Source organism: Caenorhabditis remanei, chromosome II (assembly GCF_010183535.1).
Source record: "Caenorhabditis remanei strain PX506 chromosome II, whole genome shotgun sequence".
NCBI classification, from domain to species: domain Eukaryota; kingdom Metazoa; phylum Nematoda; class Chromadorea; order Rhabditida; family Rhabditidae; genus Caenorhabditis; species Caenorhabditis remanei.
In genome coordinates this window covers 1555775-1561774 of record NC_071329.1, presented here as the reverse complement: position 1 = coordinate 1561774, position 6000 = coordinate 1555775, and positions in this window count along the sequence as shown.

Below are 6000 nucleotides of genomic sequence, written 5' to 3'. Positions count from 1 at the left end.
ACACATACCAAGAGTGGTAAACCATCAAGGTAACTTTTTTTCTTGTGCGTAACAAATAATCTTATATTTTTTCAGGTTTTGCTACAAATGTTTCACATGGGCTGATAAGCACCACTCTGATAAATGAAAAGCTAAATGTTGGTGGTGTGGGTACACTGATTGTAAGCCTGAACCTGCCATCAAAATCCACTGTGACGACTGCAGTATCGATTTCCCAGGACAAGATTGCTTTAACAGACACCTCAAATGTGTTACGGGACATGCTCTACCCAACTGCAAAAAAATTTCTCTTGTAAGTTTTTTTCATTCCTCTTCTGCAAAAACCAATGCTTTTTTTTCAGCTGTTCAAAGTGCATGAAGTATGACCGAACACCAGAATTTCAAAAGCGGTCACATATCTGTGGTGCAACACATTTTTGTGCGATTTGTAAGGCCAAAAAAGAGAAGGAGAACGAGTGTAGTCACCCTATGCCTACTGAGACTGGAAAGGAGAAGAAGAAGAAGCGAGAGAAACAGGACAAGTGGACCATAATCGTTCATGATGCAGAGTGTGTTGTAGTTAAATTGGGTGAATATAGTGATAAGTCCATACTTTTTCACCTAAAGTTACTAAATTTTCAATTTCTCTGATGACCCATGTCATGGACTAAAACACATGACAGACATGATCGAGTTCTGCAACGAGTGTCGTGGAAAATCTGGGTGTCCAAACTGTAAAGAGCCAATCATCTTCAGTTATAAGGATGATGAGGAGGAGGACAACGACGATGACCACCAATTCGCCGGAGAGGAAAAGGGATCTGAAAGCGACTCAGAATGTAGCATGGATGAGTCTGAATCAGAAGAGGGGAGGGAGACTTTGACCAAATTCTCCAAGTTTTTGATGACTGATGTCGTGACACGCAATTAGGACGGTGAGCCCATGTCACTTTTAGAGTGCGAGATGGAACAAAAGGGAGGAGAGCAACAACAACTTTATTAACATGTCAGTAGAGAGTTCCATAGGCGTCCGAGATCGAGGCATCTGCTTGTCACAGGCGGGTATGTGTCATCCAGATTTGACCATTCCATCCGCAGTCCGTCGCCACCAAGACCCTTCCAAACCACGGTGCCACAAGATCATCCTCGATTGACAGTCGAACGCATAGAGTGAGAGTGATTGAGAGACGACGACATTCTGACGACGTCCAGAATAGTGATGGTATCAGAGTGGAAGGTCACGGGTCACGTGTCATGCAGTTGCTGAAGCTCATTTTATTCATTTCTTATGCAGATTATAGTGAATCTGCTTTGAGACTAGTGGCTCAGAAGTTATAACTCAAGTTGCGAGTTAATAACTTATTAATTCCGCAACAACTGATCCGAGAGTAAACGGTGCATATGTCATCGCTCATAATGGTGGGCGATATGATCATGTTATGGTGATGGCACAGATGGATAGACTAGCTGAACCTGCGGCAACACCACCGAGCTTCATAATGGATGGCAAAACATTCATCAGTGCCGAGTTCACTTACAAAAAGCAGAGGATACACTTCCGAAACTCATTTCAATATCTTCAAATGGGTCTTTCCAAGATACCCAGTGCTTTCGGATTGACTGGAGGAGCTAAAGGATACTTCCCCTACCTTTACAACCACTCTGATAACTATGACAAAGTTTTCACAACAGTACCACCCAAGGGGTACTGTAGCCCCGATTTCATGGGTGCAACCAAAAAAGAACAATTTGAAGAGTGGTACGATGAGAATTATAACACACCGTTCGATTTGTACACGGTGATGGAACGATACTGCGTGTCTGATGTCCGAATTCTGTGGCTAACACTGGTCGCTTTCATTGAGGTTAGTTGAATACACACAAATTTTACCGCACACATCCCTTAGTTGACACACGGTTGGGTTGATCTCATAGTTGTACGGAATGCCATTTTCCGAAAAACCGGAATTCGGAATCCGGAACCGGAATCAAATTTTTCATTTTCCGGAACCCGGAATCCGAAACCGGAATGAAGTTTTTCAAATACCGGAATCAAAATTTTCATTTTCCGTAATCCGGAACCGGAACCGGAATGTCAAAAAAACGCGGAATTCCGGAATCCGGATTCCGGACAACTATGGTTGATGTGCTTCAATAATATTTTTATAAAAAGTGCCAAAATTCCTTCCCTCTCCCCTTCAGGCCTAGGAAGGGGATGGTGCGGATAGCGTAACCTACTACTTGTGTTTTTTGTTTTGTTTTCATGCATTCATTGAATTATTCAGACTACCAGACAATCCCTGGATACCACCTATGTTATTAGGGCACACAGGAGGTATTTCAGAGATCGTTAAAGCTTGCTCAGCAGTTCTGTGCGGAATTCCTTCCTTCGACTTCTGACTTCCGAGTTCCTTTTTTCGAAAATTCCAATTCCGCGCAGCTCTGACAGACACCTATTGGTCCCTCACTAATTTTTAACCCCCCTTTTCTAATGTACGTGAAAAAAGAAGAACAAGTTCTGACACAATCCATACCTAATCCAAAAAAGAAGAGATTAGACATACTCTGCAACGAGAATATCCAAGAGCAAAAACTTTTATTTCGGATTATAATCCATTATAATTGGTGGGAGGGGATGAATGGGAGGCTTCTTCGTTTTTAGCTCTCTATTCTTTCCCAATGAGATTAATAATCAGAGAGAGAGAGAGAGACTATTGTTATCTTATTGGTATAATTGGATGATTGATTAGGAGGAGAGCGGATTGACATGATGATAACAGATGACGACACGGGGGATGGATATATGATCAGAAGATATATTTAGGCATTTGGTGACAAGCGTGAACTGGGAGGACATCGGGATAAACATAGGGATAGACAGATAGCGAGAAGATAGGGGGTAGAGGAATGGTCCTTATAAGGATCCAGATTCAGAAATTACCATAATTTTAAAATTTAAAAATGCTCGATTTTCAACATTTTCAGTGCAATTTTTTGGAAAAATATGAATAAAAATGTAAACTTTTTGTACAAAATGCAACTTTTGTACAAAAACATTGGCCGTTCAACCGTTTTCCGGCTGTTTTTGGCCATTTTCAGTTGAAAATCGACAATTTTGAGAGGATGTTACGGTATCACAAAGTAAATTATGTACAAATTATACAGAACAAAAGCAGAACTTTATTTTTGTAGTTGACAACTTTTTTGTACGGACACTCCCTAACAAGTTACGTACCGTCAAAGTAATTTCTCCCTCAAGTCGACCATTTTCAGTGCAAAATAGTGCGATTTTTGAGCTGTCCCCTTAAAATGGCCATAACTCTCTAGGGAGTGCCCGTACAAAAAAGTTGTCCACTACAAAAACGGAGCTCTACCTTTGTTCTGTATGATACATTAAAAATCTACCTGATAGGACAATCAGTAATACCATGACACCCTCTCAAAGTTGGGTTTTTTGTTTCCTTTAGTCTGTACGTTATACCTAAATGCGGACATCCGGATTTTTAACTGGAATTTTCAATAGATTAACATAATTTGGTACTTCAGAAGTTTGGAATTCTCTGAATATCCTATATCCTTTCCAACGTTCTCCCCTATCCCTCCCTATCCACCAAAACTTTTCCCTTCCCCTCCATTTTCTACATAAAACTTGGAACAGCCAGGGTTATGACCCTTTTTTCTCCTATTCTCCTATAGTAGCGGGGTGGTTGGTTCAACAATCTGACAAATGGCCTTGTGAATAGGCTGGTTTCTGTATAGAGAAGGAGGGAAAAACTGAACATGATCTGGCTTTGTGGATTTTCGAAATTTTATAGGGGAGGGGGGAAGGCGGTGTGATAGATAATTGGAAGGTTGTGGTAGCGGTGCTAGACTGAAAAAAACTAAAAAATTGAATACAGATTCAGAATCCTCAGGATTTTTCGGTTGAGATACCGCGACCATGTGTTGACCAGTGACTCGCCCTTGCTATCTGTCTATTTATCTAGTGGTTAGATTCAGAACATTATTTTTTTTATCTGGCCGATAAAATAGAAATGTCGAACAGTGGTAATTAACCTACTGTACCTAGACATTTCCAAAATTGGAATAGGATGGGTTTTTAAGCTTAGTTGACTTTAAATAGAGATACTTTAAATTGCAAATATCTTCATTTTTTGTAATTGATAACTTTTTTGTACTAGCGGTATCTAGATTTCCATAGGGTGAATAAATTGGGTGCGCTTGAACAGGATGTAACTGTCTAGGGAGGGTACGTACAAAAAAGTGGTCAACTTCAAAAATGAGTGTCTATTTTTGAAATGTGGTCTCAGGAAGTTTGGGCGTTGTGGAATCCACTGCAGAGTTGGGGTGCACGGTCAAATTAAAAAATTTCTTTTTGCAAATATTTAACTTTTTTGAGGTTTGAGTCCGCTTACGGTAGAAATTTCTGATCTTGGAAGGTCAGGCCAGCAGGAGCTAGGCCACCAGCTGACAATCTCCAAATACATGCGTTCCAGAATTCTGATAATCAAACGTTTCAGTTTCTCAATTTCTGTTTAATAGAAGTAGGTCTGCAGTTTGACAGTCTAAAAAATTAGGCCGCCGAAAGCTAGGCCATAAAAACAACACTTTGGTAATACTTCTGTAAGTAAGGCTGCTCAGAGAATTTCGGCCCATCTTTACTCAAAATTTGAATTTTTTGAAATTTTTTTTGAAAAAGTCCAGTTTTTGACTAAAAATTTAAAATTAATTCAAAAGGTGGATATTTATGATAATTAAAGCACCTTTTACTCTGAATTTCGGAAAAATTTCAAAATGTTTTGTCAAAAATTGAGTACCCATTTTTGGACCGGGCCGGGCTCTGCCGATTTTTGATATTCCTACTTCATACCTTCATATAGATCGCCTATCCACCAAAATCCTAGGCCACCGTAAAAAACTAGTCCCTAGTAGTTTTCTCTGACAACAACCCTCTGTATACCTTCGCACCACACCTTTTTCCCCCTCTACCACCACTACCATCACTATCATCTCATCTAATCGTCACCTCCTCTATCCATCTTCCTTCAATTCTCTTCTATTTTCCCACCACCGCCTTCCTTCCTTTCTTCCCTTCAAAACAGTATACGACCTTCTGCGGGCGGGCGAGCGCTCAACCGTTTACGAGAGATGTCTTCAGGAGGTCTACTGGCTACGGTGTCCGATTGGTAAAAAGACCTTGACTGGGTGTTTGGGGGGGGGGGAAGATCGTATCGTGTTGAGACGCAGAGACATCTGGCTTCTCAATTGCAGATCATTGTGTCGTCCTCAATTTGAATATCCGACCACACCTCTATCCATTTAGTCATTTTGAAAAAGTAGTGGTACCTTTTTAGGCTAATTGGTCAATTAACGTTTTCTTATCAATTGGCACCTAGGTTAAGACTAGAGAATCTATTACAGGTTCTTATCAATTGTCACCTAGTTGTTTAGCCTAAGCCTAGGTTTAGAGACTTAGAGACTTAGAGAACTCAGAGTGTCTAACTTCTCTGCGCTCTCTTATATTTCCATTGTCTCTAAAACCTTTATGTTTTCCCCAACCCAGGTTTCATTTTCCCTACCAAATGCCATAAATCAGAGCGTCCTTCCCCTACCTTCGCTATTATTTTCCATTTCTCTGCTGCCCGCTAACCTGTTGTATGTACCCCAAGTCGATATATGTAGATAGCTACTAGCGGTTTTTTTGTTCAGAAAGTTTGGTGGCCCTGGTTTGGATTTCTAGGCCACCTAAAAATATTTATGCGAAAACAGAATATGAGAATTATGCCTGTCATGTCAAATCAATGGATTATTGCTAATAACATTGGAATTTTTTGAATTCTTGTTTTACGATATTTTCTATTTTTCATTGATTCTATTTTTTGCTAATTTGTGAATTTCGACACGTTCTTATCTAATTTTCTAATTCTTGCTTAATCAGGCATACTTAGCTAGCTAATTATATGTTTTATCTCCGGTGTTCATCAATTTTTTGAAATTTTAAATAGTGTCAGGGTTAGTTTT